Source organism: Ursus maritimus (assembly GCF_017311325.1).
Source record: "Ursus maritimus isolate PB19 chromosome X unlocalized genomic scaffold, ASM1731132v1 scaffold_X1, whole genome shotgun sequence".
Lineage (NCBI taxonomy): Eukaryota > Metazoa > Chordata > Mammalia > Carnivora > Ursidae > Ursus > Ursus maritimus.
Genome location: NW_024423319.1, coordinates 114,952,672 through 114,978,132, shown reverse-complemented (window position 1 = coordinate 114,978,132; position 25,461 = coordinate 114,952,672).

The window sequence follows — 25,461 nt, the reverse complement described above, 5'->3', positions numbered from 1 at the left end:
GCAAGGGGAAAATCCTGCAGGGACAACACAAAGTCTCTTAAATATCCCTGGTGTCCAAGAAGGTGGTCAGCATGATGGAAGGGCAAAGCTAAGAAACTGTCAAAACCAGGGGTGCAGTGTGAAGTTGGTTTTAGTGTTGGATTGGTATCCTCGCTTTGTGGATCAGTTTCCTAAGCAGCTTTTACTGAAATGGATTATGAAAGCAACTAATTTGGAGCGTCCTTGGTTTTGCATGCTGCAGAGTAGAAGGGCGTGTTTGACTTGATACAAACCCCGGAGCTCACCACGCGGCGATCAGAGATGGCTTTGTGTGACCCAGACGCATAGCAGGTTCTTCCTGAAGGAGGAGCCAGCCTAGTGCGCTGGATGAAAGCCGCTCTGAGATGTGTAGATCCTGAGGGGGTGGACTGCCCACCTCCCTTAATGAATACCGAGGGGAATGCTCCAGATAAAGCAGCTCAGAAGTTTCTCTGCAAGCCATGTGGGACCAGCTTTATGATGACCAAGATAGTCACTCACGGAGTATGCTTGTTACCCAGGTCATGGTAACTGCTGCAGTTAACGGGGCTCCCTTCACAGGGGCACCCCATTTAACCTTATTGCAGCAAATTGGCTGTCTCTCCTTCCCCTCCTGTGTCTTACAAATGCTAATAAAAACATTAGGTTAACTAAGGAGAACAGGCTTAGGCTGAGGGGAGTCTAGGGACTCTTGCCTATAAGGTAGAAACTTTGAAACTTACTAAGAGATCGTGAATAAGAGAAATAGGAAAGACAGAGGAGAGTCTGGGGACTGCCCCCCCCCCCCAACTAGCAGGATGGCCGTCTCGAGGTGGCTATTAAAAAACGGGATGCATTAAATGGACACAGATGGGGTTAGAACAAGTTTCTGTAGGGTAAAGGAACTCCCTGTTGGTCCCCAACATTAAATGAGCCCAAATAAGTCTGCTTTATTTACCCCAATTTGAATGTGTTAAAGTCAGAAGTTACATCAGAACGCTTAAATCATCACTGTTCTGCTACATTCCACTTTTTCAAAGAAGCAGATAATGATAAAACAGGTCACTTGTAATCTCTAATTTCTAAGGTAATTGCTTTGCATATTGTAATCACCTGGGGAGCTTTAAAAAACATCACCCCATTCTGGTTTCGTTGGGGTGGTGTGGCCTGGGCATCAGAATTCTTGAACTCTCCCCAGGAGATTCTAATAAGTAGCCCTGGGTGAGCACCACTGCCTTCTAGGGCCACTTCTCAAACTTGAATGTGCTTTCAGATCACCTGGGGCTTTGGTGAAATGCAAATTGCTTTAGTAAATCGGGGTTGGGGTACAAGATTCTGCATTTTTTAAAAGATCTTTATTTGAGAGAGCACGTGAACACGTGAGCTTGAGCAGGAGTGGGGGCAGAGGCAGAGGGAGAAGCAGACTCCCCGCTGAGCAGGGAGCCGATATGGGGCTTGGTCCCAGGACCCTGGGTTCATGAGCTGAGCCAAAGGCAGACGCTTCGCTGACTGAGTCACCCAGGCGCCACCAAGATTCTGCATTAAAAAAAAAATACTGGCCAGCGAGAGTATAAATTGGTACAGCATCTTAGAACAATCCAGCACTATCAAGCAAAATGAAAACACCTCTGACCCAGAATTCCCCAACTAGGTATTCTCTTTCCGGACATGGGCACCTAGGTGCAAGATGACGAACGTATGCAAAATTCCTCACATTAGAGTTTGTACAGCGGCCCAAATTTCCATCAGTGGGGGACTAAGTAGATAAATGACAGGGTGTCCACAAAAGGCCTTAGAAGACTCTAACTCAGAATACAATGAGGCCATCTACGTATGCTAACAGGGAGTAATCTGTAAACCACACTGTTACGTGGAAATAGGATGGTAGAAATGATGCGAATGTTTACAAACCTAGTCTGTATTTACAGAAATATCTAGGGAAGGATGTGTAAGAAGCCAGGAACAGGGGTTGCCTTTGGGGTAAAGTGGCAGTTGGAGGTCAAAGAAAAAACCCAGACTTGACAGAGACCTTATTAAAAAGGATTCTTGCAGGAAGGTTTTCCCCTGAGGCCTGCCTGTTCTAAGGAGGGCCATCTGGGGGCTGGGGCTGAAGGTGAGCCAAAATTCCAGATCTGGAGGAAGGCAAGGAGCTTAGTCAAACTTTTGTTAACAAGTATTTTGTTCCGATACATTGGTAGGGGCAGAACAATTCAGCTAATCATTTTTAAGGCAAAAAGTGGCAATTAAGAGAGTCTTTGTCAGGCTTTGGGGTAAACAAAGGGTTTCTCGGCAAGTCTTCTCAAAGTCCTATGGAGAAAGGTGGTTCTTACTGATAAGCTGCTTCCTGGAACACAAGAGCCCGGGGAGACTTCTTTCTGCTGTCTTCCAGGAGCACGGGGCTCAGGTAGAGTTCAATGTGGTTGTTGGAGAGAAGGAACGGGGTACATTTTTCATGGCAAATGCTTTTGTACTTTAGAATTATACCCCAAAATAAACTTAAATAGAACGTTTTTAGGCGTGCCTAAAAACAGTCGGTTTTTAGGTACAGTCAGTTAAGCATCCAACTCTTGGTGTCGGCTCAGGTCGTGATCTCCGGGGGGTGAGCTCAAGCCCCACATCAGGCCCCACATTCGGCAGGGAGTCTGCTTGAGATTCTCTCTTCCTTTCCCTCTCCCTCTGCCCCTCCCATTCGTGTACTCGCTCTGTCTCTAGAAATCTTCATGTAAAATTTAAAAAAATTTTAAATAGAAGACCATGAATTTTAGAGTTCTTCCAAAATAGTTCTGGATGTAGAAGGAAATCTTGGGCCGTGTTTACAGAAACTTGGGTGGAAGTGCCGTGAGGCCAGAAATGTTGCCATGGTTTTGATGACTCGGTTCCGAGTTTTACTCGTGCAGATAAGCAGGGTGCCCCATGGGTCCGGCCGGCCGTACTGCAGAACCCACCTCTGCCTCTCTGGCTTTCTTTTCCCAGGAAGGCGTGTGTTCCGTTCCCACAGAGGTGCTGCTCTTGAACCCCCGCTTCTACCAACTCGAACAGATCATGAAATGGGACATGGACTGTAGCCCAAGTATATGTAAAAAGGGGGGGCATTCATATTCTGCTCCAAGGGACTTTGTGAGGTACTGTGGCTTCTGTCACGTGAGCCCCTGTGAAGGCTTGACAGGATGAGGTGGCAGAGTTGGGGATTTTCTCCACTACTGGGGCCTGCTCTTTGTCTAAGAGACCTTTTCGGCCTCAGCCAGGAGCCGCTGCTCTGTCCTACTCCGGCTGTGGCCTCGGCTGTCCGGGGGCCTCAGGCGGTGCTCCCGCCTCTCGAAGTGCGGGCCTGAGCAGGGCCCCGGTTGCACAGAGCGCGCCTCAGCTTCATCGGCCTCTTCTGAGTGCCAGCAGCCTGACGGCAGTTGCCACATTCACCTGTTTAATTCTCTTCGTAGCTGAAAGGGTTCTTTTACTGAAAAAAAAAAATGACCACAGAAAAGTTAGGCAACATGAAATCCTCTCTCAGGAAATGAACTATATGTGGCTTCCTAAACAGTTCACTGCAGTAAGTGGGGGTTGATCAGGACGAGGCCTGCGGGTGACCTCCACTTCCGACTGTACCTCAGATGGACATGGTGGATTCTCGAAAAGAAAGGCCTGAGACAAACCCCTGCCTTGCCCTAGGCCAGCCATCTGCATGTTCCCTTCAGGCCTTCAGCTGCACAGGGGAGACGCGCCCCCCTGCCCAGGGAGGGCCTAGCGCCTAGCACGTGTGCTCTAGAATCCATCACTGCGCTGGTGCTGAGGCCATCTCCCTTTTGCGGTGCCTCCCGCCACTTACCCAAGTGCAAGGGGAAACTGAGGCAGCCTGTGGCTGGGAGACACAACTTTCCTCTAATAGTGTACTTAGGCTCCAACACTTCCCAGTACCTTTGCCAAACCTTAGTCTGCACAGTAGCTAGGATCCTTCTGCCACCATGCCTTCCCGCTCTCCTTTACTGGGGTCAAACATGCAGCGGGGTCTGATGCTCCAGCCTTCCCCCCAGCATCTATCCCATTTCTCCGGCAGGATTTCCCCTAGCCAGACCCTTGCACATCTAACCTCCTCTTGCTCGAGGGTGGACCTACACTAACCCGTGGTCCTCTCTGGATTCCTGCTGCTTCTGTTGGCTAGCTTGATTGTTGACCTTGGGCCTTCTTGTCTCATGGCCCCGCACTGCTGGACATTTCCTGCCAGCCTTATCAGGAGGGTTACTTTGTCCTATTCAGGTGCTCTGTCTTTCCCGATTATCGTCAGTCTTTGTCTTCTGTGAGGTCTGTCTGTGGAGGACGCAGCCTTTGATGACTGTGTTTTTAAGATTTACATTCTGATATCCCTAATTGTGACAGCACAGATTTAAGAAATTCCAGCAAATTTCATTTGTCCTTTGCTAGTCTGGAATCCCCTGTGCACCTGGGCATGTCTTTTGTCTCTGAACTGCAGAATTTAGGGACATTCTGGGCTTTGTCCCTCTAAGTTGCACTGAAGTTGAGGGTTAAAGCCACAGGGCTATTGGTACAGGAGAGCAACTTCTAGATGAAAAATGACCCAAAAAGTTTCCCCGGGGACAGAAGTCACTGACTCCATGATAATTCAGGTGTCTCTCATTCAAATATACCCATGGACTCTTACTAAATCTCTTAGCACTCCTTGTGGGGCTGCACAAACACAGTCCTATCATGTCAGTTCACTGCAAATTATTTTGTTGGAATGGAATTTTGCCACGTCAAATATTGAATAATATTAGTGGAAAACAGTTTGAGCTCACCACTGGTGTTTATTTTGAAAACGAATCCTCTCTCCATAGGAAATGGTAACAGTATTATCTCCAGGGGGGGATATTGAGGCACTGGATGGGGCTACAGGGAGGCTGACTTCTCACTTAATGCTCACAAATGTTCTCAATTACTTTGTACTGAGGAAGTATTACTTTTTCTAAGTTTTACAACAACAAAAAATGAACTCCAAAAAAGCCACTAAAGCATGATAATGGGATACGCCTTGGACTGGGCAGACAGTTAGCATTTAATCAACAAGGTAACGCTATGCTTGGCCTGCTGTCATCAGCGCTGGATGGTGACGGTCCCGATGGCTTGTCTCCTCCAGTGCCATTCTTTTTGTAACGTAGAATCTGATTTTCATTTTGCCTTCACTCATTTGCTCCTGGGAGGAGGATTGATTGGGTCCCCCCCCTCGGTTACCAATGATGGTAAGCTTTCAGTTAGTTTTTTGTTTTTGTTTTGTTTTTTTAAGATTTATTTGAGAGAGCAGGGGGAGGGGCAGCGGGAGAGGGACACGCAGACTCCCCGCAGCGCTCCATCCCAGGACCCTGAGCTCAAGACCTGAGCCAAAATCAAGAGTCGGATGCTTAACCAACTCAGCCACCCAGGTGCCCCAAAGAGAGTCTTTAAAGCGTTCATATGTATGTATAGTTACAGAAGTACCTCAAAGAGTAACTCTCTGTAACATTACAGTGTTCTTCCCACTTAAAAACATGAGGGACATTTTACCTTTTTAAAGCCGATGGCTTTTTAAGGGAGGGGGGAGGCTGCTAACAGAGGTACAACATTTCTAAACCAACATATGGAAAATATTGTAGACCAAGAAGTGAAAGAGTCCTGAATTACAGCCAGGAGATCTCCCTGGTTATAATTATAAACACTTATGAAATCACTGATGTATAACAGCGGCAAGATGAAGCTCTTAGCTCTTGGCCAGAGGCGAGCAAAGGTTTTTTTTAAATTCTGAAGCCAGTGATTTATATTTATAACACTTCCAAGCTGAAACTAGCATTCTCATTACATTTATTCATGAAAATGATAAATGGGCCATTTCCTGATAAATGAGCAGATTTCCTACCATTCATTGGAAAATATAGTACAAAAGGGGGAAAATGTCACTTAGCGAGGCATCTATATTCCTTTTCTTTCTGGACAACTGAAAATGACATGAAAAATGAGTGTCCTGTGACTGTTTAAGTTAGACCTCCTCTCAGGGTTCCCAAAAGTAGGTGCTGAGATAAAGTGTACAGGCACTAAATTACCGTTGAACTTTCTGAACTGAGGCACAGAGCGAGTCCTGTGAGGACAGCACAGAGATGGTCTGGAATACTACCCTAGCCCTTGGAGCATAGGAAGCAGGGCCAGGGAGGTTGCCAGTCCATGGTCATGTAACAGGAACTGCTGCTGTCAGACGCAGGGGTTTAGCAGGCTTACAAGCAGCAGCTGTCTGAGTCACAAGCTGAATCTACACTTCGTCCTGGTAAAATGAGTCCCTTCTCCAAACCTGCCATTCCTCATTGTTTTTCAGTGCTGCTCTTGTATTTCACCTTCCACACTGCCCTGTCTCTCACAATTCATTCTTCCCCACAATTCTCCGTCTCAAATTCTCCTCTCACAATTCATCCTCTCCCACGATGCCTTGCTTGCCCATGATTCCCAGGCTCGCCTATAATTTGTTTTCCTTTACAATTCTGTTCTCTGTTCTCATTTTTTCCCACAATTCTCATCACCTCCCCCCCATTTTTTTCCCCCAGAAATTTTTTCACTCTAAGTTTCTAATCTCTCAGTTCTTCCCACAGGTCTCCCTGCCACTCCCACAATTTTTCAAGATTGTAATTTCCATCTGCCTCATTATAAATTCTGACAGTTTTTGCTAAAATAATTTTATATTCCCTTTAGCAATTCTTTCATAATCCACTGCTCCCTCAAGCCTCCGCTGCTCCCACAAGCCTCCACTGCTCCCGTAATTATATGCATCTCCTATAATATTTCAATCTCTCCCACAATTCTTGGTATTATAATTGCAATCTCCCTCACAGTTCTCCATTGTCCCTCAATTTTATTTTCATTCTCATAATTCTCCACTCTTACAGTTCTCTTCTACACACAGCTCCCCCATTGTATCCCATAATCCCCCTCCTCTCCCATATTCCCTCCTCCTCTCCCATATTCCCCCCTCCTCTCCCATAATCCCCCTCCTCTCCCATGATGCCCCTCCTCTCCCATGATCCCCCTCCTCTCCCATGATCCCCTTCCTCTCGCATAATACCCCTCCTCTCCCATAATCCCCCTCCTCTCTCATAATGCCCCCTCCTCTCCCATAATCCCCACCTCCTCTCCCATAATCCCCATCTCCTCTCACATAATCCACCCTCCCCTCGCATAATCCACCCTCCTCTCCCATAATCCCCTTCTGCTCACATAATCTCCCTCTGCTCCCATAAACCTCCTCTGCTCCCATAATCCTCCTCCGCTCCCATAATCACCACTTCCTCTCCCATAATCCCCCCCCATAATCCACCTCCTCTCCCATAATCCACCCCTCCTCTCCCATAATCCCACCTCCTCTCCCATAATCCTGCTCAGCTCCCATAATCCCCCTCCTCTCCCATAATCCCCCGCCTCTCCCATAATCCCCCTGCCTCTCCCGTAATCCCCCTGCCTCTCCCGTGATCCCCCGCCTCTCCCGTGATCCCCCGCCTCTCCCGTGATCCCCCGCCTCTCCCGTGATCCCCCGCCTCTCCCGTGATCCCCCGCCTCTCCCGTGATCCCCCGCCTCTCCCGTGATCCCCCGCCTCTCCCGTGATCCCCCGCCTCTCCCGTGATCCCCCGCCTCTCCCGTGATCCCCCGCCTCTCCCGTGATCCCCCGCCTCTCCCGTGATCCCCCGCCTCTCCCGTGATCCCCCGCCTCTCCCGTGATCCCCCGCCTCTCCCGTGATCCCCCGCCTCTCCCGTGATCCCCCGCCTCTCCCGTGATCCCCCGCCTCTCCCGTGATCCCCCGCCTCTCCCGTGATCCCCCGCCTCTCCCGTGATCCCCCGCCTCTCCCGTGATCCCCCGCCTCTCCCGTGATCCCCCGCCTCTCCCGTGATCCCCCGCCTCTCCCGTGATCCCCCGCCTCTCCCGTGATCCCCCGCCTCTCCCGTGATCCCCCGCCTCTCCCGTGATCCCCCGCCTCTCCCGTGATCCCCCGCCTCTCCCGTGATCCCCCGCCTCTCCCGTGATCCCCCGCCTCTCCCGTGATCCCCCGCCTCTCCCGTGATCCCCCGCCTCTCCCGTGATCCCCCGCCTCTCCCGTGATCCCCCGCCTCTCCCGTGATCCCCCGCCTCTCCCGTGATCCCCCGCCTCTCCCGTGATCCCCCGCCTCTCCCGTGATCCCCCGCCTCTCCCGTGATCCCCCGCCTCTCCCGTGATCCCCCGCCTCTCCCGTGATCCCCCGCCTCTCCCGTGATCCCCCGCCTCTCCCGTGATCCCCCGCCTCTCCCGTGATCCCCCGCCTCTCCCGTGATCCCCCGCCTCTCCCGTGATCCCCCGCCTCTCCCGTGATCCCCCGCCTCTCCCGTGATCCCCCGCCTCTCCCGTGATCCCCCGCCTCTCCCGTGATCCCCCGCCTCTCCCGTGATCCCCCGCCTCTCCCGTGATCCCCCGCCTCTCCCGTGATCCCCCGCCTCTCCCGTGATCCCCCGCCTCTCCCGTGATCCCCCGCCTCTCCCGTGATCCCCCGCCTCTCCCGTGATCCCCCGCCTCTCCCGTGATCCCCCGCCTCTCCCGTGATCCCCCGCCTCTCCCATAATCCCCCTCCGCTCCCAGAATCCTCCTCCGCTCCCAGAATCCTCCTCCGCTCCCAGAATCCCCCTCCTCTCCCAGAATCCACCCTTCCTCTCCCAGAATCCCCCTCCTCTCCCAGAATCCCCCTTCTCTCCCAGAATCCACCCTTCCTCTCCCATAATCCACCTCCTCTCCCATAATCCACCCTTCCTCTCCCATAACGCCCCTCCTCTCCCATAATCCCACCGCCTCTCCCATGATTCCCCCACCTCTCCCGTGATTCCCCCGCCTCTCCCAGAATCCACTACTCCTCTCCCAGAATCCACTACTCCTCTCCCAGAATCCACCTCGTCTCCCAGAATCCACCCCCTCTCCCAGAATCCCCCTACTCTCCCATAATCCCCCTCCTCTCCCATAATCCCCTTCCTCTCCCATAATCCACTCCCACAATCCACCTCCTCTCCCATAATCTACCCCTCCTCCCCCATAATCCACCCCTCCTCTCCCATAATCCTCCCTCTTCCTGCTCCTTCATTAGACACCCTGCTGAGCCCAGAACCCAACATTGGGTTCCATCCCATGACCCTGAGATCATGACCTGAGCCAAAATCAAGAGTCAGACACTTAACTGACTGAGCCACCCAGGCACCCCTGAAGTTGGAGGATACATCTTACTAAGCTAATTGCCCCTGTATCAGTGCCAGTAACAATGCCGCCTACCCATATTTGCCAGTTCACACTGTTCTACCTATGATGAGAAAAGGAGCCTGTGCCAAAAGGGAAAGCAATTTACTTCATCAAGAAAGTTGCTGTGAAAGAGACATACTAACTTAATACTGCTGAGTAACAGAAGAGATTTACATTCTAGTGCAAGCTTCTTATCCCCGTTCGGCCTGGCGCGTGAGTTGCTCTGCCCTTCACCTACAATCTAGGTCCTGTTGTATGAAGAAGCGGTTGCTGAGTTGGTAAGCAGGTACTAAAGAGATACAGGAATGAACGAATTTTGAAAAGCATCATTCATTCGACAGTACTTGCAGAGCATCTGTAACATGCCAGGTTCTGTGTTAAATGTTGACGATAGAAAAGTGAACACCCTGGACAAAGTCCCTGCTTGAAGGCCAGCGCCCTTAACTCTGGCAGGGTGCATCCACCTGCTTGCTCAGAAATATTTCTGCACCAGCCACGGCCACCCTTGTGGAGCCCAATACAAATGCCGAGATGTCTGGGGCACCTGGGTGGCTCAGTCGTTAAGCGTCTGCCTTCGGCTCGGGGCATGATCCTGGAGTCCTAGAATCGAGCCCCGCATTGGGCTCCCTGCTCCGTTGGGAGCCTGCTGCTTCCTCTCCCACTCCCCCTGCTTGTGTTCCCTCTCTCGCTGGCTGTCTCTCTCTCTGTCAAATAAATAAATAAAATCTTAAAAAAAAAAAAAAAAAAAAACCTGAGATGTCTACTGTGGGCCTGGGCACCTGGAAGTCTCTCCTAAGCAGAGTCAAGGAACCTGTGAAAGTGGCCATTGATGCAGAATATCATCACATTGACTGCCTGTGTCTATCAAGAATAAGAATGAGGTGGGAAAAGCCATCCAAGAGAAGGTCGTGAAGCAGGAGGACCTCTTCATCATCAGCAAGTTAGGACCCACCTTTGAGAGAATCCTAGTGAAGGAAGCCGGTCAGAAGACTGCCAAGAATCTGAAACAGGACTGTCTGGACATCTGTCTTATTCATTAGTCACAGGATTACAGCCTGGGAAGGACTTTCCCCCCTGAAGACCATAAAGGCAATGGCCTTGCCAGTAAAGTAGCAGTCTTGGGTGCCCAGGAGGTGGACGAGCTCCGTGCAGTCTTCAGCTACTTCCAGATCAAAAGGCTCTTGAACAACCTAGGCTGAAATGCAAACAAATGACTGACCAGGTGAGTGTCCCCCACGCCTCACAGGAAATAATGGACCCAGGACAGCCATTCCAAGGGCATCGCTGTCACAACTTACAGCCTTCTGGGCTCTCCCGAAAGACTTTGGGCCGAGCCAGAGGACTCTTTGCCTCTGGACGATCCCAAGATTAAGGTGATAGATACGAAGCACAAAAAACCCACAGCCCAGGGTCTGATCCAGTTCCACATCCGGAGGACTAGGGTTGCAATCCCCAAGTCTGTCCCTAACATGCCTTGTTGAGAGCTTTGAGGCCTTTGACTTCAAACTGATTAATGCCGAGGAGATGGTGACCATACGTAGCTTTAGCAGGAACCGGGGGGGCCTGCACTGTGGCTTGTATGTCTCACGAAGTCATCTTAGCCCTTTAATGATGATTGTGGAGGCCGAATCTCCTGATGAGATTGCCGGCAGCTTCTCTCTTCACTTTCCTGTGGTGTGACTCTCGACCAGAGTCCTGTTTTAGCCAAGCTCGTCTGAGCTCGGGGAGCCTGGCCCTGCCGTAGGCCCGAGTCTGGGCAGCGCTGTGTGCAGGTTGGTACGCTCAGCTACGAGCCGGTGACCACAGGGGTATGACTGAGAAACAAATGACTTTTTTTTTTTTTTTTTGGTAACAATTATTTGATCTGATCACCAGGGAACTCTGCTAACGAAGATTAAAAAAATAAAAGAGTAATAATAGTGCAAAAAAATAAGTCCCTCCTCTTGTGGAATTTACCTGCTACTAAGTCAAACAACCAATGAACAATCCAGTACACAAACATGATTTCAGAGTGTGAGACCCCCCACGAAGAAAGAGAAACAGGTGGTGTGACCGAGACTGAGCAGTAGTGCTGCCTCTCCAGGTGTGGCACAGGAAGCAGCAGTTTTCATCTCCTGGGAGCTTGTTAGAAATGCAGAATCTCAGCCTCACACTGCCACCCCCCCCCCGCGCCCCCTAACCGCTGAGTACAAGTCTGTGTTTAACAGATCTGTGTGCGCAGTACAGACTGAGAGCTTTGGACACAGTCTCAGATGTGATTGTCAGGAAAGACCTCTCTCTCCGAGGACGTGACGTTTGAGCTGAGACCTGATGAGAAGGACCCAGCCATGTAAAAGATCAGGACGGAGTAGTCCCGACAATGGGAACAGCAGAGGAAATCTTTCTGAGATCAGAATGAACAGGAAGACCCCCCCCCCTTATGGTTCAGGGTTCCTTATTCACCAGCGCCCACCTTCTGTCCTCAGAGGCACCATGTGTCCATATCATGTCTATATCAAGGGCTGGGGCTGCCTCACTCATTGATATAAATGCTATAAATTACATATTGCCAGAGGTTATCATTCTGTTTAATAGTTTCAATAGTATAGCAACTTCAGAGGATATACTATTGCTGATCAATAAATCCTTTTTTTTTAATGATAATTTGAGTCTTTTCTAAAAAAGTTAATTTTGACTTGCTTTACCATTCAAAGAATATTATAAGATTGTGGGTAACTATCTTTTAATTTGGATCAGCCCCACTGTATTGTCTGAACCCCAGTTCCATGCTTCCAGATGTACACAGGACATCACCTGTTAAACGTATCTCTAACTTACGGCTGAACCTATTTAAGACTAGACTTTGTTATTTCTCTTACACATGAGATGCCTTTTTTAACTGCTTGTTCTCTGTGGGAGGTTCCCAAGTGAAAACCTTAGAATCCCACTCTTTTATCATTTATATCCCTTATGTTATCAAATCTGGCTGGGTTCCTTTTTTGTTTGTTTTGTTTTTGTTTTGTTTTTCCCTCTTTTGACCCTTTCCCTTCCATTCCTACTGCCAGAACCCTAAAACCTCCATTTTTCCAACAAGGTCTAGGGTCTCCATACCTATAGGTTACAGCCCCTGGGACTCCATTTCTAGGAATGAACAGCACACCTTCATGTGATCTTAGAATGACTGTTGTCTCATAGACTTCAGGGTGAAACGGTCTGTCTTGTGTTCCTCCAGAGGTAAAATTCAGCGGGGGTGCCTGGCTGGCTCGGTTGGTGGAGGGTGCAACTCTTGAACTTGGGGGTTGTGAGTTCAAGCCCCACGGGGGGTATAGGGATTATAAATAAATGAAGACTTTAATTTAAAAAAATGCAGAAAAAACTCAACAGCTCTAAACTCAGAATGGTATCTTTACAACATAAAAAGTGTGGGCTGGTGTCAAAACCCATATTTTATTTCAAACAACAGTCCAACCTCCATCAGCTCCAATCTGCCCCCCAAACAAAACAAAAACTTTAAACTCCCCAAAGTCTAGCACTATAACCTTCCTGCCACTAGGTTTCTCTCCAAATAGAGCTGCTTTCTGGCAATTTAAATGTCAAAGGCTTAGAGCAGCCTAACGGATTGATTTTGAGTCAACATGCACCATGGTCAGAGGCTGACACTTGCAAAACCTTTATATTCTGTGTTTCCTATACGACCGACCACACACTTGAGTCATTTTAACAGGACTTTCCTTTTTCTTCTACATTAAGGACAGAGTGTTTACTAAAATGACAATCCTCTATTCTGGCTGTACGGTGGGAAAGGTATTTTGACAGGAAGTAAAACGTTGTGATCCCTGATGAGGCCCTCACACCCAGAATGTTTATCAGCCAGTTAAGAGTTTGGAACTTTCACTTTGGATCAGCTACTGTGTTCTGGGTTTGAGGACTTTCCACAGGTAAGTGCTTTTGGTGTTTCCCATAACTTAATTCCCTCAAAACTCAGACCAGATGGCATGCTTATTCAGTTAAGCTGCAGTTCCCAGAATATTTTTGTCTTCTGTCATGAGTTGAGAACAACGTGTATGTGTATTTAGAATGGCTTCCTTAAATCCTCGGAAAGCTCTTTCAGTTTTCAGTTTAATATTTACAAATTTCAAATTTCACCAAACAGTGACTAATTTGGCCCCAAAATTTCACTTTCACTTTGCAGGGAACTTAGGTCTCTCCCAACTCTTACTCCAAGAGAGAGACTTGTCATAGCTGTGGACAAAATAGTTTTCTGATTGCACTTCAGGGTTGATCTGCTGAGATGTGGAAATGTGTGATGGTAGAAATGAAGATTTTATTTATTTTATTTGAGAGAGAGAGAGAGCACGAGAGGAGTGAGGGGCAGAAGGAGAAGCGGACTCCCTGCTGAGCAGGGAGCCTGATGCAGGGCTTGATCCTGGGACCCCAAGATCATGACCTGAGCCGAAGGTAGATGCTTAGCCAATTGAGCCACCCAGGTGCCCAGTTTTTACATTTTTAAATGGTTAAAAAACAAAAGAATATTTCTCAATACCTAAAAATTACAGGAAACTAAAATTTCAAGGTCTATAAATAAAGTTTTATTGGCACAGGGCCACATTCATTCATGTATCCCCTATGGCTGCGTTTGTTCTACAAGCGCAGTGTTGAGTAGTTACAACAAAGCCCATATGACCTGCAAAGCCTAAATTATTTATTCCTTGGTCCTTTGGCAACAAGTTTGCCAACCTCTATTCTGTAGGATCATCTTTTCTCTCTTTGGACTTCCGTGGCCAGAGCCCTGGGTTGTCTCCCTTTCAGAAGGTACAAAAAGCATGCCCCTCTTGGAGGTTAAGTTGTATAGGTCTGCAGTAGCCTAGATCTTAAGCAAAGAGAGTTCCTGAGGATTATGTATGTTTTAGACCAGAGTAGGCGTACTACTAGCCAGTGGTGAAGAGACAGAGCATGGATATTTGCCCGAGGTGCTTAGAGTACCCCATTTCTGTCTGGACGCTTGCCAGGGTGAGGGATTGGGGTGGGGTAGGGCACTCAAGGGAGGTACAGGTTTGGAGACTTGTGATGCTGTTCATCTTTGTCGAGCACAATCAACATAGCTGAACCCATGGGTGATAAACAGAACCTGTCTGGAATAATCTGTGTCATCAGGGTGGGAGAGCCACCATGGCATGGAAAGCCCGCAGGAGCTGAAGGCTGTGCAGCAGACTCCTTGGGCATTGTGGTGGTGGGCAGTACTGTGGAATGTGGAGTGGCTGATGAGATGGGAGGATGCTGCAGTTAGCTGGGTGGACGGTATGTGCATCTGTTTCTCTAGCCCGGCTGTGTCTAGATTCTCCAGCTTTCGGAGAGAACATGTTCCAAATGACCAAAGCCCTCCGCCTCCTCGAATGGTAGCGTCCTGTCTTCCTAGATCCCTTCCCAGTGTGTTGCAATTGGGGGAGTCGCGAAAGAGGTCTGTGTGCTCCCCCGTTTGCGTTGCTGCTTGTCTCTTTCACGTGCGGAGCCCACCGCCAGGCTTCCTGCTGGCCTGCCGTCTCTCGCCATGTCACTTTCAGATCCCGCAGGTGGTTACCACCCTCCTCACACCTCTCTTTCCTGGTCCCGGATGACTCCATCCCACATGGTGGCAGGCGCCAACAGTGCTCCATCCACATGCCCTTGGCGCCCGTGGCAGCCTTTACATTTGGGGGGCACAGTGCCTCCCGTGTGTGTTCCCTCTCAATAGCACCTGCATTTCTTTTTTTTTCTCAAAGATTTTATTTATTTGACACAGAGAGAGAGAGCAAGCACAAGCAGAGGGAACAGCAGAGGGAGAGGGAGAAGCGGACTCCCCACCAAGCAGGGAGCAGGGAGCAGGAAGCCCGAGGCAGGGCTCAATCCCAGGACCCCAGGATCATGACCTGAGCCGAAAGCAGCCGCTTAACCAATTGAGCCACCCGGGCACCCCTGCGCCTGCATTTCTTTGTAGGCAGTGCAGCAGGGGATTTCCGTGCTTGCAGCTGTGTTTCTAGCACTGGCACTGAGTTTCCAGAAGAGTGGTTTCCACTCTTGCTCACAGACACTATATGGGGGTGGGAGGAAGAAGGTATAGAGGAAAATATGGACGTGAGATATGGAAGTATAATTTATGGGATTAAAAAAGAGTTAATTAAAGAGGAAATTAACACAGGTTATACTGGGAAGTAAACTGGTGGTCGAAAAGTCTCCCCTCCTGACCATTCATATGCCCCCCTCTCTGATAACCTGAAAATAGCTTAATCTATATTTACCAGCCTGCCAAGAGTTGATCCTGATTTCTTCGCTTAACCACAAGGTGATTTGTGCAAGGTTCTGGATCTCTTCAGACCTCAGTTTCCTAATGGGGAAAATGGGGATGATAAGAGTTTTTATGTCATAGGCTGTTCTGATGGTCAAATTGCAAAAGTGTATGCCAAGGGTTTAGAGTCTGGCCCACAGTTGGAGCTCATATGGTTGCTGTTATTATCCTTCAATTGTCTTTCTCCTTCCTTTAAACCTATTTCCAGACTTACCTGCAATATTACCCTCACTCCTTCCCAAGCCATTACCCTTATTTAACTGAGTGGTACGTTAATACATTGAATCGCCACGGGGGCTTTTTGAGAAACACTGATACCAGGAAGCCAGCGATCCACCTCCAACCAACTTAATCAGAATCTCTGGAGATAAATCCTAGGGTCTCACTCCTTTTTGTAGAGTTTCCCAGATGGTTCTAATAGACAGGCACCTGCTGTAACCATAAGCTGGATTCCTCTCCCGGAGCCCCCCTGGAACTGCGCCGGGAAGCCTTCAGGGCCTGCCTGCCCAGCCCAATGGCCTTTTCCCCATCATCCTTGATCTCTTTGAATTTGTCAGCATAGCGGAATACCTTCTTGGAAGTTTCCCTTTCATTTTTATGTTCTTTCCTTCCCTGGTTTTTCCTACTCCACCTTCTTAGTACTCCCCTTCCTCTCCTGCCCTCCTAGATGAGGCTGTTCTGGGAAAACCACTCTCGCATCGTGAGCTCTAGTTCTGACCTCTCTTTTGAGCCTGCGACTTGTACCCCTAGCCGCCTGTTAGATGCCCTAGCGGTCCTTCCAAATTTAACCCGGCCCGTCTCATGATCAGAACCTTGGCTCTGCCATTTATTAGCAGTGAGACCTTGCGCAGATCACGTAACCTCTCTACGCCTCAGATTCCTCACCCGTAAAATGGAGCTACCAGCAGTGTTTACTTCTTAGGGTTGCTGTGAGGAATGAAGATTAAATTCGTTAATTTGGGGAAAAGGTTTAGACCGGTCCCTGGCCCATCGGACTCCACAGATTGGAGCTGCTGTTGCTGTTCGTTGTGTTGTTAACGTGATGTCGTTCCCCGTGTCACAGCACCCTGCACCTCCCACCTCAGCACCGCCAGCCGTGTCTGTGAGCCACGCACACGGCAAGCTTGCTGTGCACGAACATCTTTGGAGACCATGTGTTTAGTCTCATGACCGTCTTGGGAGTCAAGTATTGTTATCCTCATTAACCTGGGCACCAGAGAGGTTGAGTAATTTGCCCAAGGCCACACAGCTGGTAAGATGCATGGGCCAAAATTTGAGCCCAAGTTAGATTCCAAAGCCCATACTTTTTCTACTATAATATGAAGATGATTGAAAATTTAATATAATGGGGGCGCCTGGGTGGCTTAGTCGGTGAAGCATCTGCCTTTGGCTCAGGTCATGATCCTGGGGTCCTGGGATCGAGCCCCGTGTCAGGCCCCCTGCTCAGCGGGGAGTCTGCTTCTCCCTCCCCCCCCCCCGTGCCCCTCCCCTCTACTTGTGCTGTCTCTCTCTCTCTCTCACACACACACACACACTCTCTCTCTCTCTCAAATAAATAAAATCTTTTAAAAAATTAATATAATTATATTCAATATAGTTAGCTTTCTTTGGTAACTCAAACCTAAGGTGACCAACCATCCCAGTTTGCCCTGAACTGAGGATTTTCCTAGGACAGGGGATTCTCAGCACTAAACCAAAAAGTCCCAGCAAACAGACAAATTGGTCACCCTATATAATCAAACCCAAGCCTTCCCCACACACCTCCAAAGAAAGTAATCTTGGTCTAAATTACCTACAAAATGCCTTGACTTTGTCCACAAAGATAAAACGGTAGCGTGATACTGTCATTCACAATAAGAAATACATATTTGGTCTTCCATTCCAGTTCCTAGCACAGAGCTCCTAAGACCTTTAGAATTTCCTACGTGATGAGAACAATAAAAAGTGTCTTTTGTTAAGTTAATGAGGTGACTTGGGGAAAACTTCTAAGGATGGGGGCTGGTTACCAGGGGAACCAAGCAAGTGAGGAGAGGAGTGGATTGTTCAGTCCCACCCTCTGATCTCTGGGGAGGGGAGACAGGCTGGAGATTGAGTTCACCCTGCCCTGGTCAGTGATTTAATCAGTCCAGCCTATGTAGCAGAGCCTCCGTAAAAAACCCAGGAGGTCGGGGGTTGGAGAGCTTCTGGGTCGGTGAACACGCGGTTGCAGTGAATGACACGCTCGGCATAGAAGCTCTGTACCCTTTCCCCACGCCTTATCCAATGCCTCTCTCCCATCTGGCTGGCCACGGTTACATCCTTTTCTCATGCACTGGTGATCTAGTAAGGGAAATGTTTCTGAGCTCTGTGAGCTGCTCTAGCAAGTTAATCAAACCCAAGGAAGGGGTCATTGAAACCTCCAGTCTGTAGCTTGTCGGTCAGAGGCACGGGTGACGGCCTGGACTTGGGACTGAGGCGTGACGTTGGTGGGGGTCTTGTAGGGCTGAGCCCTTCACCTGTGTGACTGGATGTTATCTCTGGGGAGGTAGTGTCGGAATCGAGTGGAATTTGTGGGACACTTGGTCAGTGTCCTTGGAGAACTGAGTGACGGGTTTGGCGGTATTGGAACAAAACCCACATGGGGGGTAGTCAGAAGAACAGTTAGCCATATTGTGTTAGTCATCTTTAGCCTCTCTAGTGGGAAATCAGTCTTCTCCCATCTTGCCATTTAATTTTTTCATAGCCCTTCCCAGCCAACATAGATGGTCCCAAAATATTCATTTTTTAATTAAAATGTATTTTTAAAGATTTTATTTTTAAATAATCTCTATACCCAATGTGGGGCTCAAACTCACAATGCCAAGACCAAGAGTCCTATGTTCCACAGACTGGGCCAGACAGGTGCCCCTAAAATTTATTTCTACTTGAGCGAACTTGGGTGGGGGAGGTACCTTGTTTTGTTCAAATTTAAGAACTCCATCGGAGATAAGTGGAAATTAATTATGATATATATATTAAAAAAACCCCAAAAAACAACAAACTGGTTTGGAAAGCCCAGTTGACGAAAGTAACGAAGACTAGAGCAACAGCAACTGGGAGTGTTTTAGTCATTAAACAAGTACCCCATAAATAAAGAGAACCAATATTTTTAAAGTATTTTTTCTATATATGTTCATATTATATTTCAAATATTTAAGCTCTATTATCAGTTAACTCTGATTAAGATTAAAGGAAAATTCTCAAAAAAGATAAATCACGACTCTGATAAAAATGTAACACGAACACATGATTAAAGATTTGATGTAACTCGTCCCTGTGCAAACTAGTAAGGTACTCCAGCTAGTTTGAAGGAGAAACCGAAGAACAGACACATAGCTCAGGAAGGTTGAAATGAACTTGTAAATGGAGGCAAAACTGGCCTCTTCCACCCTGGGGGCGGGGAGTCTCTTGACCCTCTAGGGCATAGGATGTACGTGTCTATAGGTATAAATGATTTTGCATTGTTACCAGTCATCTACAACGTGCAGTAAACTAGCTTGAAGACTGCTGAGCTAGAGTCAGAAAACCAGGAAGGGTGCAATGTAAACAGCACATTGCTTGCCATTGAAGTACAAATATTTCTTGACACCACCATTTTAAAAAATTGTTTTTACGGAGTTTTCCCACTGGCATGGTCGTGAGTGTTGGGGATCTTATGTAGCTGAAGAATAAAACCTTAGTGGGTTTCTTTGGGAACACAGGAGGCTTTTAATAAACTTTTTATGTTAGAAAGCATTGGCAGAATTCTTGCAATAAACACTAGCTTCCTATTTGTCATGCTGCAGAAAATTAGGTCTCCCAAGGTGCATACATCTTTGATATGCCAACCAATAATGTAACAGGGAGATTAACTCCTATTTGACCCCAAACTCCAGAACCAGTATTGGTTTTGAAGGTGAGCCATAGTGTGGTGGTTTGGAAGGAGCTGGTTGCCACTCTCTAGTTGTGGGCTTTGGACACATTTCTTGAAAAACCATTCCAACCCTGATGACATCTAACGCTTGATGGGTTCTTACCTTGTAGCAGGCACTGTTCTAAGGTCCGGGTTTGTATTAACACACTTAACTTCACCATGACCCTGGGAGGTATCTTCTTCGTATTTCACAGCTGAGGAAATGAAGAAACAAATTTAACCTCCTCCCTCCCCCCGACATGGTACAGATAGTAAAAGGAGGGCCTTTAAACTCAGTTCTTTAACCCAGGTCATTCACAAGGCCCTATCTAGCTTTGATTTTTATGTCATAAAGTCAAAACAAAATAAAGATGGACGATACCAGGTAAAATGGGGTCTACTTCTTTAGAAGTTTATTTTCCAAAACTTGTCTCTACAGTTCACCATTTCTTGTCTCCATACCTTTATGACTAAGAATGGGAAGCAGAGTTCTCAGTTGACCTGAAATCAATTTGAGACTGGTGAAGAAATCCCATCACTGGAAGATTCAGCTTCGCTAAAAATTAGCAGTTTTAGATTGCTCACTTGATTTCTGGGTGTTAGAAGTCTGGCTGTATTCGGTGTTGCAAATTCACGCTTGTGACTCTCCTATTATAAGAAAATAGATGATGCAAAATTCCAGGTGAGGCCAGAGCTAGGCTGCACTGCAGTGATAGTGTTGACGTTTGGGTGACACCCATCACCCATCAGCAGGTTTGGGTCAGGGCTCTGGTTCAATTCATGAATAGGAAATAGGAGATTCTTAGCTTCGCTCCCCAGACTGGAAGCGAAACTCAACGATACACACCGCAGCTACTGCTGCTTTACGGCTGAAGTTCGTGCTCGTATTTTTGTGCATTTCCTCACGTTGAGTGATCCTCTGTCCTTCGGGACTCAGTAATATTGAGCTTTAGATGGCTGTTCTGCATGAGCTCCAGTGACACATTTGAAAGGCACATGTACTATAATTGATACCCTTCACCATTTATCCAAAAAGACTGAATGTTTTGCTATTAAAAAAAATTTTTAGAGCTCCTGGGTGGCTCAGTCAGTTAAGCGTCTACCTTCAGCTCAGGTCATAATCCCGGAGTCTCAGGATCGAGTTCCGCATTGGGCTCCCTGCTCAGGGGGAGTCTGCTTCTCCCTCTGGCCCTACCCCCTCATGCTCTCTCTCTCAAATAAATAAATCTTTAAAAAAAATTTTTTAATGTTGCTTTAAAAGATATGTTTTAGAAAATAGGTGCAGTTTAAAAATCTCCAACAAAAATGGAGATTTTAGTGAAGTCAGTGATCCATGTTTAGCTCTATATACCATTTATTTAAACCACACAGACTTTTTTTTTTTTTTTAAGATTTTATTTGCTTATTTGAGAGAAAGAGCGCAAGCAGGAGAGGGAGAAGCAGACTCCCCACTGAGCAGGGACCGTGGGATCATGAGCTGAGCCTAAGGCAGATGCGTAACCGACTGAGCCACCCAGGTGCCCATCTCTGCTCTGTTCTAAAGGTAGGTTCTGGGGAAACCTTTTGAATGAAAGAGCAAATAAAATCAACTTTTTAAGAGTAAGCTTCAAGCACAAACATTTCCATCAGACCCATGTTGTATTATTAATTCCTGAATATATGCAATCATCTACAATGTTTTAGTAATTAACTTATCTTAATAGAGTCTGGTAGCAAACATGGGATATTTTATTTAACATGGGGAAGATTATTTAACATCAATAAAATTTTAATACATCTTTTTCTGCTTAGCAAAGGTATCTATGAAATATATCATAATTACCATATTGTGTTTCTACCATAAGCGTCCAGTTATATAAATTCTTGTCTCTGGCATCCAAGCAGTATGAGTAATTTGACAAAAGAAGGAAATACTAGAATTTACATAAATCGTAAATCTGCCATTTAGGGAATTTATATTGCACTTTGTTATAGTGAGAACAAATTTTAAAAGAGGCATTTTCTTCATTTTCACACCATACAAATATTATACCACACTAAAAATACCACGTGTTTGTAAGTTCAGTAAAATGAAAGGCGTGGGGCCAAGCCATGAATTTAGGAGTAGATTTATGGGTTTTATCCCTTTCGTTATAGTCAGACTAGGATAAATAGAGTTGTACCAAAATGGCCACTTACCATCTAAGGAAGACCAAAGTAGCTCACTGTTCTGAAATTGGCCTTGGGGAATCTCAGAGCTCATATATACTATAGAATTTATGTTAAATGGACTTATAAGGCGATCCCCAGAGTTCAGATGGAAATTCTTTTTACTAGAATGTAAATAGGTGTCTTGTTGGGGATTTCCCCAGGAGCAAGGGGGTGAATGCAGGTAGGTTATTTGGAAGGTGATCCCAGGAAATATTAGCGAGGGAATGGGGAAGTAAGATGGGGAGGAGAAGGAAGCCAGTGAAGAGTAAAGAACCAAGCCAGTTTCCACTCTGGGCGTCTGGAGTTCCATCCCCCTGGGGAGCACTGGGAGACAGTGTAGAGTTCTCCCAAGCAAGAGAGGAGGTGGCTGGGGTGTTGAGTTACCAAATCCCTGTCCATCACTAGTTGAGCTGTCCTCAATGACTGAAAAGCCCTTGATAAAGCGTGGCAGGTGTTCAAGGTAAGCAGCCTTTGGCGATCAGAGGAGAGCGCCAGAAAGCTAGGGGTGACATCCTGGTAGCATCTGCTACAACAGGTTTTCAAAGTTCAACTGATGAAACTGAGTCTTTCAATTCTTCAGTGCATTTCCTTTTCCCGATGAAAATCAAGTGGGGTGGCAGGAAGAACGCCGATCAGGTGCCTTCATTCTAGCCCCATTTTTATATCTTCCTACGTCTAACATCTTAAGGCCGACTCCAGGCTGGAACTCTCTGTACCTATTTTCTCGTCTGTAAAGCGGGAGGCTGAACCGCATGGTCTCGAACATTTCTTCCATCTTAAGGTTCTGTGTTTGATGCAAATGGGCCTCTTCTTTTCTTTGCTTGAAAGGGTCAGTGCGGGCTGGCCAGACTGAGCAAAAGGTAGGAGGTGGAATGTAATAGTGTTTTAGTCAGGACTCCTATGGATGCAAGAGATAAAAACTATCTCAAGTTCAAAGAAAGCACATTAGAAGGATCCAGGGACTCCTAGAGATGGAGAGCAGTAGGCAGATCCAGTCCTTAAAAGAATAGAAGAATCCTCAAACTAACTTGAGACACAGATAGAGACATAGTGATATGATACAGACAGGGATAGAGAAACAGTTATATAGATGATACAGTCATAGTTACAGAAATAGAGATGTAAATACATAGAGATATTGTGATGGATCTAGGGACATGGATAACTATCGATATAGAGATCTAGTTATACATATAGTAACAAAGGTATAGTAATAGAATTCCAGACATGTAGATACAGTATTAGATAGTTGTGGATATGTAGAGAGAAACAATTAAACATACCCAGATAGAGAGTGATAGACATATAGTTAGAGATGTATAGATACAGGCAGACATGGGTATAGTTACAGTTGTAGAGATAGTTATATATATGTAGCCAGATACACAGACTGTGTATAGATACAGATATGGTTATGGATCCAGATCCAGATGCAGATAAAGATTGATACGGGACCACCTGGTCTCTGAGCGTCTGCTCCCTTTCCACTCAGTAGCCTTGTTGCTCCTGCTTCCGCTCCCCCATTAGTCCCCTGCCCTAACTTCAACTTGGACGTGGCTTGACTTGTCCCACTGCAACTCTCCAGCCCCCACTGCTGACTGACTAATGACCTTAGTGTCCCAATTCCCCAGTCCTGGAGAGGAAAAGCATGGCTTTTGTATCCACCCTGGTCCAATCAGCTATGGCCAGAGTGGTGAGTCACAGCACAAACTTGACTACTAAGCCTACCACGTTAGTAGGATTGCAGGATCTAATTTAAACATTTGGGGAGGGTGGTGCGCCTGGGTGGCTCAGTCAGTTGAGTGTCCGACTCTTGGGTTTTGGCTCAGGCCATGATCTCAGGGCTGTGAGATCGAGCCCCACGTTGGGCTCCATGCTCAGCCTGGAGTCTGCTTGGGATTCTCTCCCTCTGCCCCTCCCCCCGCTGGCTCTCTCTGTAAAATAAAATGAATAAATAAAATCTTTAAAAAAAAAAGTTGGGGAGGCAATCATAAGATGTCCAAGCACCCTAAAATGTGTCTACTTGTTGCTCCTAAGGAGTACTAGAGGCATAGTTCTGTACTGAAAGAGGATGAGGACGCTTGGGCAGCCAATGACTCAAAGAAAGTATTTTTAATTTTCATTGCAGTATAGGTAATATGCAGTGTGATCTCAGTTTCAGGTGTACAATATAGTGATTCACCAATCCTATACATTACTCAGTGCTCCAAGCAAAGACAATTTTCAAGATTTCCTGTTTTGTAAAAATCTTGCCATCTAAAAATTGTTTTAGAAAACAGTTCATGAGAGTAGGGGATAATCCAGGAGCAGCATTTATACATGTAGAACCCAAAGAATGTATCTTCTTCCTTCCTTGTTTCCACAGCACCCCGAAGTACTTCTCCTAACACTTAAACCATTAATTCTAATATCTTTACATGTCTGTCATCCAGGGCAAGGGATTATCTCTTAATCATCTTTACATCCCAATGGGACACAGTGTCCAGCCCATGATTGGCAAGAGGACAATAAATGTTTGTTAAAGGAATAAGTCTATAAACCATATGAGAACTTTCTGCAAATAAGGAGATATATATATATTTGTTTTAGCAGATTTTGCTGCTTTTATTCTTAAAAAAAATCACAAATACAGTTCAAATTTTACAGTCCACAGAACATTTCTCAACCAAGCTTTCCCAAGTCAAGTTGGAGCAGCTTTGAGTAAGTGTCTGTACTTTTAAGGCCCATGTAAATGGAGGTGCCTGGCTTTCGCTCTCAGAAATCATTGTATAGGATTTCTGTAGGACAAAATAAATAGACAAGCCTTGCAGGGGTATGCCAAGTTATTACATTCAATGTGAACAGGAAAATAGCAAAGGATATTTACACATGGAACAGGAAGGAAGTATACAGGGTGGACTCCAGCTGTATCTCCCCCCAAGAAAGACAAAAAGAAAAGCCCTTGATGACTGAGTGCCTTAAGTTGCAAACATGAAGTTAGTCAAAGTCAAGGGCACTAACATTCACACAATGAAATTTCATTCACGAGCAAGGAGATTTTTCTATATAGTAGTGACATTTAAAGGGTCATAGATCATAGACTCAGTCACTTAAAAATCAGACAAAAGCCATGCTGATCCTCACTGACATATAAAATATTCATTGTTTCTGGTGGCGAAGTGACCTTACCCCACCACCACCAGGCCATGACTCCCGGCTATGAAAAATGAAGTACGGGAGCAAAGTTAACCACCAGTGAATTCTGACTCCCAAATTCATGTTCTTTCCATTCCATTGATAGATGACCATAGACGAGACGTAACTGCTCCAAATCTCCCATGCCTCACCTGTAAAGTGGCGTGATAAGACTTACCTTGTCAAGAGTAAGTAATTACTCTGAAATGTCTAGCATATAATAATCACTCCAAAAATAGCAATTTCTCTTCAATTATGAAGTGGGAGGTCCTACGAGCTGACAAAATTTGAGGGAAAGTGGATCACAGTGTTATTTTTTTCTCTTTTAATCTCACCTTCATTTTTTTCTGCTCCCTAAGAGGTGTGGGCTATTATGTTGAAGGCCTGACGGTCTAAGAACCACGTGTTAGCTGGCCAGCCCAGGTCTCCAGGGAGAAAAAAGCTAGAGACTGTCCAATGGACACATTTCTACCAAGTGGACCCCACAGGCCTGGCTCTTTGTAGGTTCCAGATGAATGTCTGAACAAGAATGGAGGGAGAGGAGAAAGAAGGAAGGAAGGAAGGAGAGGTGGGGAAAAGGAAGGGAAGGAAGACTGAAAGTGGTTGGGATTTTTCTTCTACCATCGAGCT